The sequence below is a fragment of the Hyperoodon ampullatus genome (genome assembly GCF_949752795.1).
Source record: "Hyperoodon ampullatus genome assembly, chromosome: 5".
Taxonomy (NCBI): Eukaryota; Metazoa; Chordata; class Mammalia; order Artiodactyla; family Ziphiidae; genus Hyperoodon; species Hyperoodon ampullatus.
In genome coordinates, this window is record NC_136918.1 from 67,921,483 (window position 1) to 67,934,120 (window position 12,638).

Here is a 12,638-nt window from a genome sequence, read left to right on the forward strand (position 1 = left end):
TCAGCTGTCCTTTCACCCTTTCCCTGCAGCATTCTCAGAACATCTGTACAGAAGGGGTGGAAGTTATTTATTACCACTGTGCATGATTAGTAGAATAACTCCTGTGGAGTCTTCAAATGGATGCTAAGTCTTGCTAAATATATCTGATGGAAACAAAAATTTTAGAATGCAGTTACACAATCAGCCCTTGGGGTTCAATTCTAAAAAGGTAAATACATATTCAAAAACGAGGAATTTCTTTCTGGCCTGGAAACCTCCCATCTCCAGCTCTGAAACCATTTTAGAAGCAAGATGACTCTGCAAGTTGGAACCAAATAAAAGGAATGTGAAACCTTCTGCTGTGAGCAAGTATTTCCTTTTAAGTTACGAAGAAAGGCGATTTCAGCACTTACACAAAATTGTGATATTTTCCTTTTCCAGATTAGGTGATTTCTTTTGCTAACAAGTTAGATAATGTCCAAAAGCGAACTAAATTACTTTTAACTTCATTGAGTCTCGAAATATACTGCAACAAAATCACTTCAATGCCTTGGGTATTGTCCGAGTTCCCAGATTCTGGTCTTGGATGTGCTATTTAATGCCTTTATTAATGTGTGAAAGAATAATAATGATGGTAATTTGAACCTAATAATATTCTGTCATACAGTAACTGGTTAGTGTTTAAAATAATAAACATGTCTTCACACCTTGCTGCCAAAGATAACGAGAATCCACCTCAATCCAGAGCAACACACCAAAGGATAGCCTGAGTTGCTCTTCCTAACACATGATACATATTAAAAACCATACATCTTGAATCGCTGGAATGTGCAAAACCAATTATTACACTTGTAAGCCTGGAAAATTTCAGGACAATGACCTGATGTAATAATAACAATAGAAAAGCATTTGTTTTACAATGAACAGGTTTTCCAAACCAGAGTTTTAAGTAGTCACATTTCTCAGGCAGCAGTAATGCTATTGCCATGGATCTTCCAGAGAACATTTCACTTCACCCTTATTTATAGCTTAGCTCAGCCTCTTTCTATTATTTATATTTAAATATAGAAAGAAATATTTTCCCATTCCTCTTTCTTTGGATTTTTCTCTTCAACACCCACACAAATCCATGAGGCATAAATGAGACTATGAAGATGAGTGGTCCCCGTTGCACAAGAACACTCTTAGGCTACACATGTGAATTTAGGTAATATAATGGTCAAAGTAAGTTCAAAAAACAAATGAAACAATGTCTATGTGAATTCCATTCAGAAAAAACAGAAATGATGAAGTTAGCACGTTGTCTTTATGTTCTAATATAACAAAACAGATTTTATATACAAACACGCCGTTTTCTGAACTCTCACGTACATACTGTAAAATATGTATAACTGGGTGGAAGGGACTGTAAGAGCCCAGGTTCTAATCTCAGCTTTCTGCATCCTGGTTGGGGGATTTAACTATGACCGTGTGTGAAACAGACATAATATTGTCTCTCTTGCCTCCCCTACAGGGTTGCTAAGAGGGTTGAATGTGATAAAATAAGTAGAAGTGTGAAGCAAACTGTAATGTGCCATCACAATTTTAAGATATGTTTATTATGTTTCTTCAGCTAAATTAATTGTATAGGAGAATGACTAGGTTGTGGAATGAATTGACAGGCAGATTATGAATTTGCTGCTGCTAAACTTAGTCCCCAAGGATCCTATAATGAATTTGGTCCTGTAATACAAAATGACATAATTGATCACCATAAGTCAAGTCCAATTCAACCTAAATGATCCAATGATCAGTAAGTAACAAACCTCCAGTACAAAGAGATCTATTGCTTTTGCAGCTGAACTTAGTTTACTACCATCCAAGGGTGAGCCTTCCCTGCAAAACTCCATCTCAATGATTCTGCATCTTACAAAATCTTAAAAATATTATTCTGTCAGTCTTCATAATAATAGCTCTGTATTAGAGGTGGAAAAATTGAAGCTTTCAAACAACAATCTTATTTAACTATGTATTAAAATTTGGTCAGAGTTCTTATTGTATTTCATTGTTATTGTATTTGGACAAAAGTAGTTAAAGTATTTGAATTCCATTTTTTAAAAACTTATTAACTTAGATATGGTTTACCAAACGTAGGGGTAAAGCTGTAAAACATGAAAATTTTTTTCAATGGATGATAATATACATGGTAAACATTCCAACAGTATTAAAGAATATATACTGAAGAGTTAGCATCCCTGCCAGGGCAAACTTCCAGGTACTTAATTCCCTTCCCTAAAAGAAAACACTCTTACCAGTCTGGAGTATCTGTGCTTAGATACTTAAGCATATACAGCATTTATGTATATATTCTTTTAAAGACAAAATACAAAGGGTAGCATAATAATATGCTGTTCCACATATTTTTTTTTACTTAATATATCTTGTAGGTAGCTCCACACCAATTCCTACAGATTTTACTCCATATTTTTAATAACTACATAGTAATTTATTCCACTTTTGGGTGTATAATAATTTATTTAACCAGTTCCCTATTTATGAACAATATTTTGTTGCTACCCACAAGACTGCAATCCTTGTACATACATCCATCTGCATAATATTTTAAAAGGAAAGGATAAATTGGTACTCTCAGATTTCATGAAATACAAGTACATTATATGTAAAATAGAAAAAAAGGATTATCCATAAGTGTTGTAAGACTGGAAAAGACCTCTGAATTGCTTTTTTAGCCAAATGAGAAAAACTGGATTGAATGTCATGGTTTAAGTAAATTTGACCCTGTGTGGATTAACATTTGGATGTGACGTCTGACCACCCCAAAGTAAATTATTCTGCAGCCAACTTCAAGTGAAACTCTAGTGTTTAGACAATAGCAAACTTCCAAAAAGTAAACAAACCAATGTCACTTTCAGCAAGCAGAGGGGAAATAAGTAAGATGGTAGTCAGCTTTGCTAAATGAGAAATTTGGAATTTTGCTATTTGGACTTGCTTTGGGGGCTCTTTTGTGGCAAGCCTTGGGACATTTAATTTTATAAAAATGATGCCATGCATGTCATTTTCTCTAAAGTGGCTCAACCTATGTTAGTAAATTTAGCAAGTTGCATGACTGTCGCCACAATCCAGTTTTAGACCATTTTCATCACCTCAAAGAGATCACTTGTGCCTGCTTACGGTTGATTCTCACTTCCACCCCAGCCTGCTGTTAATCTACCTCTGGTCTCTGGAGATTTGTCTATTCTAGACACTTAATATAAATGGAATCCTACACTATGTGGTCTTTTGTGACTAGCTTCTTTCACTTAACATGATGTTTTTGAGGTTCATTCATGTTGTAGTATTATCAGCATTTTAATCCTTTTTTTTGCTGAATAGTATTCCATTTTGTAAATGTACATATGCATTTTGGTGATCCATGGCTGTTGCTCAAAATCTTGCTCATAGATTCTGCCTATGGAGGAATCTGGTCTCCATTCATTAAGACAGCATGTCTCAGCATCTCTGTTTTCAGGTTGTCCCAGTTGCTAGTGGAAAGAAATCATTAAGAGAACCTGGGTTCACATTGGAGAAATAGATTCAGTATAATTTTTATTATTGTTTTCAAACTGACTGTCTATGCATTGATGCCTTAGTTGGGAATGTTGGCAAGGGAAAAGCCTTCCTCTGTAAAGAGCCCACCAAGGACTTGAGAATAAAATATATTTTTCTAGTTTTTAAAAACTAAAGTTTTGTATCTATGATAAGGCATTAAAATTATTGAGACAATGCTGTCTTAAAATATGATACCCAGCTATTTTGCAAACTACTTGACTCATTTCTCTCTCGACCTTACTTTATCAATCTATTTAGTCCTTCTACCTTCTTTGGCTTAATAGAGTAATGAACTCGGCTCCATGTGAAAAAGGAAGGAAGGGTGGTGAATTAGAAAAAGAACAGTGGTGAGATTTGTGCTCATACGTAAAATGGGAATGAAAATGAGGTGTGGGCTGGTCTCAAGTCCTCACTCCTTTCCATTTTGAGGTCTGAAGTTGGCATTGAGAAAAGGTGAATTTTACTTTTGGTTTTGTCACAGAATCACCTTGAGAAACTTGCATAATGATTTTGCGTCTTAATTTTTGCCTTTGTGAAACAAAATTGGCCTCCAGAGGTCATGGTGGCAGCTTCTTGGCTCCCAGGAGAGGAGGACACAGCCCTCTAAATGAGACAGGGTGGGGAGGGGCTGCTTTCCCAGTGTCCCCATTCTCCTCACTGCATGTCGGGTCCATTTTGGTGGCGGCATGGTTGACATGGAGACAGAGTAGAGAGGGCACAATGCCAAGTGCCCATAGGACTGAGACCCTCCAGAGCATTGTCACCACACCCAAATGTACTCTGAACCGCTCTCTAAGATCCAGGGGAAGCCAGGCTGACCAATGTACCACCTTACCTATGGCTTCATTCATGGTCTCAGTTTCCCTTGCACGTTTCTGCATTATCTGTTATCAGTCTTTCTTCTTTGATAGATGCATTGTTTATCTAGATCTTCAGGAAGAGATACATTTGCTTAGAAGTGAATAGTACTCATGATTCTAGCTAATTCCAGGATGATCTTCTTTGCTAGTGGATGTGAGACATCCTGTGTTCTGGTTCCCCTATATCACTTACTAGTGGCCTCCTCTTCTGAAAAACCTGCTTCCCAGAGTTTTTGGGTGTGGTGTAAGATAGATGTGAAAGACTGAAATTTGTGGATCACTGTTAAAATGTTAGCTATTCTTGCAATTATTTATCTTATCTCCGTTGCTTTCATGGTTATGTAGGTTCGGAGGCCTGATGGGAAGGGAGTTCTCTAAAGATGAACTGCACTTAACGTCTCTCCTTTTTTCCAGAGCCAAACCAGTGTGATTTCATAATGATCCTAATTCCTTTCAATGGCTTAATGGCCGCATTTCCTACCATGGATGGAGGCTCGGGGCATGGATGTTTTTTATGGATTTTTCCCTTTGGCCATATTTCCAAGCTGAATGCCCCTTACGCTTTTGTTAGAGTTCTCTCAAGGAAGATTTCTAATGTCCCTGCTCGCCAATGTCCTGTTGGCAGGAGAATGCGTTGAGAGCCAGGCAGTCATAAAACTCTGCTGCCAGGAAATGAAGCAGCAGTTAACAGACTAGAGGATTAGAGCTGTAGCTTTCCCTGCTCCATTTCTGACAGGCTTTGCCTCTCTGCCTACTTAAACAATACATTGTTTTCTTCTGATATCAAAAGTGAATAAGTGCTTGTAAATAATTCAAACGCTCCAGAAATGTATAATTTAGATAGTCAAAAGCTGTCTGTTATTCCTTCCTTGCAAAGACTGTTCAGGGATTTGTTGCTTATTTCTCTAGATTTTGTTCTATGCATATACTAAAATTTGCATTCATTTCAAAAGTAGAATCAAATTAGACACAGAGTTCTGCATGCTTTTTCATGTTTTTTCACTTAACATTGCATATGAGAATTTTTCTTCATCTTTAAATCCATCTCATCCTTGTTAAGAGCTATGCAGTGTTGAATGGCTGTACCACACTTTAATTAAACTACTACTAAAGGCTTGTTTCTAATATTTGAATATTATAAAAAAGCACTACAATAAATATTTTTGTTCATATGTCTTTGCAGCCTTGTGTAAGTGTTTTGGTTGTATACATTCTTAGACATTTCTGCCTCCTCTTGAATAATGGTACATTTTTAACTGCAAAATGAGATAAGTAAGTTTCATTTTATTATAGAGTAATAACTGGTGAGTGAAGGAAATTTGGTCAAACTAAAGCACGTCAATAAAATGTGTGGATCATTTTTCAAGCCTCTTGCCAGCTCTCATCTTTGTTGAGGACGTAACAGTTCCTAACTCTACTGTCTTACTTCCTGGATTCCTTGTTAATAAGGGAAATGGGTCTGAGATAACAGATGGATCTGGTCCCAGGCCTGGCGTGATTCTATCCACCATGAGGGAGTCAACGTGGCTCAGTGAATGGAAAGCAGGACTCTGTGGCCAGTCTGCCTCATCTCACATCCTAGCTCTGCTGCTTGCCAACCTTAGTGTTCTCATTTGTGAAACCAGAGGCAATGAAAACATCTACTTCCTAAGATGAGGTGGGGATTCAGTGAATTAATACCTATGAAGCCCTTAGACCTGTACTGGGCACATGATAAGTGTTCCATACATGGTAACTATCAATGTAATTAGTACCAAAAATAACTAACCATTTACTGAGCATATATTCTGTTCCATGCATGGAGTAAGCACCTCACTTATATATTGTCAACTTTAATCCTCCCCAAACTCCAAAAGCTAGGTATTACCACCCTCACTTTGCATATGAGGAAACTGAGACTCTGAAAAGTTTAAATAATCTACTAGTTTCTCTCCACCAGTTGATGGAGGAGTTTCCCGTCTCTGGTGGATGAGAGCATCCACTGTATGTAATGTGGTCAAGAAATCCAGGGATTGTAAATGAGAACAAGAAGAGGATTCCACACTCAATTCTCCAGGGCCAACCAATGACATATTTAGAGATAGGAACAGAAACTCTGGTCGTCTTCCAGTAGCTGTTGGTTAAGAGTGCTATCAATAAACTTTAGCCCCAAATATTTAGGAGAAGACCTTATTTGTGTATGATGTTGGCTGTAGTGAATATAAGAGTTTTGTGAAATGATAGTGCAAATTCATCTCTCCCTGTTTTTATTCACATTGTTTCCTCAGGCTGGAGTGATATCCTTTCTCTCTCTACGAATCCTTCACCTTGCTTCTTCATCTTTGAAGGTCCAGTAAACACCACCTGCTCTGGGAAGCCTCATCATTGAGAATGTGCTGCTTCTTCCTCAAAGTTCTTATAGTCATCAAAGGACAGTTCATATGGTGCTGTTTGTATTCTGGTGAGTGCTTCACTCATCTTTGGATTTGATCACCTTGAGGAAAGAGTCCATCGCTCACCATTTTTATTAAGCCTATGCTAAATGCCAGTCCATTTGTGCACTGGTTCCTACCTCCTCCTGCATGTGCAAAGGCTTTGCAATTGTCTTTTTTCTCTCCCACACCTTTGATTTCTCCCCTCTCTACAGGAGCCACACCATCATGCAAGCATACTATAGTCTCTCTCCTGTAAACAAAAAAACAAACAAAAAAGCTTCCTTACCATCAAGTTTGCCTCAGGCTACAACCCCATTTCTCTGCTCTGCTTTGTTGAAATGCCCTCCAGAAGAGATATCTGTACTGATGTTCCACTTCCTCACCTCCCAGCCCCTCTTTTTTTTTTTTCGCAGTACGTGGGCCTCTCACCGTTGTCGCCTCTCCCGTTGTAGAGCACAGGCTCCGGACGCGCAGGCTCAGCGGCCATGGCTCACGGGCCCAGCCGCTCCGCGGCATGTGGGATCTTCCCGGACCGGGGCACGAACCCGTGTCCCCTGCATCAGCAGGCGGACTCTCAACCACAGTGCCACCAGGGAAGCCCTCCAGCCCCTCTTTAATCCACTCCACTCAAATTAGTCTTTCATCCTCATCACCTGCTGCAACCACTCTGGTCCAGGTCACCAATGACCCCGTCTTTGTCAGTTCTTTGCCCTCATCTTCCTTGACCTCAGCCATACTGGGCACAGTTGACCACTTCTTCCTTCTTGAAAGACTTCTCTGGATTTTTACAAGTCCATCTATTTTCTTATCAGAAACTTTTTACTTTTTAAAAAAAAGTTATACGTGTCAAATCTTTTCATCACAATTCCTTGCCCTCCCACAGTTCATGTCTCATCATCTTTACATTCTCTTTGGTCCTAGAGCACAATGTCTAGTATGAGGAAGATCTTATGAATCTATATGGAGTTACTGCATATACACATGAAAAAATATGCATGCAGGTGTGGTTTTTTTTTGCGGTATGCGGGCCTCTCACTGTTGTGGCCTCTTCCGTTGCGGAGCACAGGCTCCGGACGCGCAGGCTCAGCGCCCATGGCTCACGGGCCCAGCCGCTCCGCGGCATGTGGGATCTTCCCAGATCAGGGCACGAACCCGTGTCCCCTGCATCGGCAGGCAGACTCTCAACCACTGCGCCACCAGGGAAGCCCAACAGGTGTGTTTTTTAAAAAACACAGATGAATTAGCCAGAAATTATTTAAAATTGTTCCATCTAGGGTGTAGGAGTAAATAGAGTGGAGGGAAAAATTATGGGAATAAGATTTGTCTGAGTATACCTTTTTCAATAGTTAAAACTTCTTAAATGTTTTACATATTCAAAAAATAAACTTAAGGCTGTAATTACAAACACTAAGATTAAATAAAAACAGAAACAAACGAATCTAATTGCTTATCAAATTGACAACTTGGGAAAGAAAAAATAAATTCAAGTAACTTTTGAGGACAGCACTATGACTACATGTTCTTAGTCGGGTATATTCTAAGAACAAGAAGAATAGCACAGAAATTTTGGACTTTACAGTAGCTTTGTGGTTAGTAGTGGTATCGGTGATATAATTCTGAAACAATTTTGTGTGTATTATGGGATAGATCAAATTAATAGCCATATTAGTGTTTTGTGAGCCAGAGTTTTCATTATGTGTAAAGACGGAGATACAATCAAACAAACACTAAACATATTAGTGTTTTGTGAGGGAAGACTGGGGAATGCGGTGCTCTTGGACTTAAACTAAAAGTATCAAATACTCTGTGTGTGCGTGTGTGTGTGTGTTTCCTAGTATGTACACTGAAAAGGCTTAGAAACAAGGACATACACCTGTAGAAATGAGCACACCTAGAGCCCAGATCCTGGTTTCTGAATACCATTCCCCTCTAAAAAGAAACAGCGTTCCTTGGGAAAATGGCTGACTCCATGTTAGGGGCAGAGAAAATACAAAGTAAGCCTGAAAAATTCTGTTGTGTCAGAAAGTAAGAAAGGCTAATATCATGTCCAAAAAAAAAAAAAAAAAAGCCCATCTTGAAGGGGTCCATAAGCCAAATCTGACAGTAGGAGCATCAAAGGGAACAATGGCAGTAGTGGGTGATAACATATTGCATATGAAAATGTATGAGAGTATAATGGTAATACACAAATAAGAAAAAGGGGAAAAAGAAGGGGAAGCTTTTCTCTAGAGTAGAATGCCAGCTAATAAATGAAAAACAATCAAATTATAAACTCAGCTTGCAACCTCTGATTTAATAATTGTGTGAAAGAGTGTTGGGAAACAGAATATCCACATGGTCTCACAGTATCACCACAGTTACTTATTAATTCCAAAGGGGAAAAGTATCTTTACAAAGAAGAGATCTGGCAACAACCTTAACCAAATGAGCAAACTTAGTTCCACAAATAGTGAACAGCCCAGTAGAAACCCAGTGTTATTCTCTTCCTGATATGATTGCCTAAGAAGTACATAATGTCACCTATGGAGTATTCCTGTCAAGGTCGTTTAATCTGAATGTAATCATGAGGAAACAGAGTAATCCAGAACATGAGACCATCTACAAGACAACCAGACTCTTAAAGAAAATCAACGTCTTGAAAAGCAAAATAGGGCAGGGAGACTGTTCTAAAATAAAATAGACTAAAGAGACATGGCAGTTAAAAAACTGCTGTAAAATTTTTTTTGGAGACAACTGGGGAAATTTGAATATGGACAGTATATTAGATATACCATTGAATTAAAATTAATTTTCTGGGAGGAAGGGGAAGTGGGGAGTTGTTTAATGAGTATAGAGTTTCAGTTTGCAAGATGGAAAAGTTCTGGAGGTCTGTTCCACACCAATGTGCATATACTTAACACGACTGAACTGTAACACTTCGACAGTGTTATAATGGCAAACTTTATGTTACATGTTTTTTTAGCAAAGTTGGAAAAATTTTTAATCCTTAAAAATTAATTTTCTGAAGTGTGATAATGTTATTTTGGTTATATAGAGAAACATCCTCTATAAGATGCATGTTGAAGTATTTAGGGATGAAACATCAGGCTAACTGCAGCTTACTTTCAAGTGGTTTACAGGAAAAGAAAAGTTGGGGTGTGTGTCTGTGTGTTGAAAGAAAGATGAGTAAGCAGCAAAATATTAACAAATGTTGAATCTAGATGATGGGTGTACAGATGTTCATTATTCTCTTCTGTCCACTTTTCTATAACTTTGAAAACGGTCCAACTAAAATTTTGAAAACCAAAAACAAGCACAATTACCAAAAACTGTATCGCGTTTAAATTGTCATTTCTTTCATGAGTTTCCTCGTGATGATTTACTTATTCTCATTTTAATTATGTGGCCAGTCTGATACAATCCTTCACCCTTCAGTGGGGTCTTAATTGTTTCTTACCTGCTTACCTAAGCTCTTTGTAGATACAGATATTAAAACTCTGAGCCATAGTAGTGCAAATATCTTTTGCTCAGACTGTTTTCTTAATATCTGGGTCTTCTCTCTGCACTCCTCCCTGAGTAATTTTACTTAATCCCACAGCTTTTTGGATCATCTGTATGCTAACAATTTCCAGGTTTTTTTTTTTTTTTTTTTGCAGTACGCGGGCCTCTCACTGTTGTGGCCTCTCCCGTTGTGGAGCACAGGCTCCGGACGCACAGGCCCAGCGGCCACGGCTCACGGGCCCAGCCGCTCCGTGGCATGTGGGATCTTCCCGGACCGGGGCACGAACCCACGTCCCCTGCATCGGCAGGCGGACTCCCAACCACTGTGCCACCAGGGAAGCCCCCAGTTTTATAACTGTAACCATGACCTCTCTTCTGTCTTCCAGCAACATCCCAGGGGCAGTGACCACCTAGTGCCCAGACATTGATTTCTAGATACCACTTCTGACTAAAAGGAGCTAGGGTTCCTTGGAAAAATGGCTTATTCCATGGCAGAAGCAGGAAAGGCCTAGAAAATCCTGTTATACCAGAAAGCAAGGAAGGGTTCAAAGAACAATGGAAACCTGTCAAAAGGACACAGGAGCCAGCTTGAAGGGGCTTCCAATGGCCAAATCTAGGCCAATTAGAGAATCAAAGTAAATAATGATAGTAATGGAATAAAATAAGAATCCACAAGTTCACATGATATAAATTAGGAATTGGCTTTTCCTCTAAAGGGTTAAGTACTAAATATTTTAGGCTTAAGGAGCTATGCGGTTTCTGTCACAACTGTTCAACTCTGCCATTGTAGCACAAAAGTAGCCATGGACAATACATTAATGAATGAGTGGCTCTGTTCCAATAAAATTTTATTTATAAAAACAGACAGCAGGCTGGACTGGCCCATGAATCATAGTTTACCTATCTCTGCATCTAAATAAATAAATGAATAAACAAATGGGCAGAAGACGAAGCTCTTCATCATAATAGAATGCCAACTAATAATCACAGAAGGAATCTCGGAGATAAAAAAATTACAGTGTGGCAACCATCATAGTAATTGTTAATTCAGACAAGGAACATAAATGGATGCTAAAAATTGTGCGCCAAAGAATGACAAAGAATGGATTGTTTATACAGTTGTAAAATAGCTCCAAATCAAATACTTATTTTTTTATTACTTTTTAAATTTTGTTTATTTATTTATTTTTGGCTGCGTTGGGTCTTCAAAGCTGTGCATGGGCTTTCTCTAGATGCGGAGCATGGGTTCTAGGCATGTGGGCTTCAGTAGTTGTGGCACGCAGGCTCAGTAGTTGTGGGTCGCGGGCTCCAGAGCGCAGGCTCAGTAGTTGTGGTGCACGGGCTTCGTTGCTCCGCAGCATGTGGGATCTTCCCCAACCAGGGCTCAAACCCGTGTCCCCTGCATTGGCAGGCGGATTCTTAACCCTTGCACCACCAGGGAAGTCCCAAATACTTATTAATTACAAAGGAGACAAAAGTATCTTTACAGTGAAGAAATCTGCAGACACTCTCTTAATCAAATGATCAATGTTAATACCACAAGTAACAGGGTGGATAAACATCATTTGTCACCTGACATGATGCAATGAGAAAAACACAACATCACTCCTGTGATATTCCTGCCTGATATTCCATAATTTGGGTCTAAACATGAGGATACATTAGACAAACCCAATAGAGGGACACTTAAAGTGAGGGGGTATGGGGGTTGATCAAGGAAAAAGATATGATCACAGAGTGGCAGCAGCACACACAAGCTTTATTGGATGACACTTTGACAGATTTTCATGTGGGGAAAGTCCCTCCCAGAATGAGACTGTCCAGTAGGTCACTACCCAGAAGGGGAGGAGGACAAGGGAACTCCCTGAGGAAAGGGGGATTGAAAAGGGCCTTTCGTGGCACATATATACAATGGAATATTACTCAGCCATAAAAAGAAACGAAATTGAGTTATTTGTAGTGAGGTGGATGGACCTAGAGTCTGTCATACAGAGTGAAGTAAGTCAGAAAGAGAAAGACAAATACCGTATGCTAACACATATATATGGAATTTAAGGGAAAAAATGTCATGAAGAACCTAGGGGTAAGACAGGAATAAAGACACAGACCTACTAGAGTATGGACTTGCAGATATGGGGAGGGGGAAGGGTAAGCTGTGACAAAGTGAGAGAGTGGCATGGACATATATACGCTACCAAACGTAAAATAGCTAGCTAGTGGGAAGCAGCCGCATAGCACAGGGAGATCAGCTCGGTGCTTTGGGACCACCTAGAGGGGTGGGATAGGGAGGGTGGGGGGGAGACGCAAGAGGGAAGAG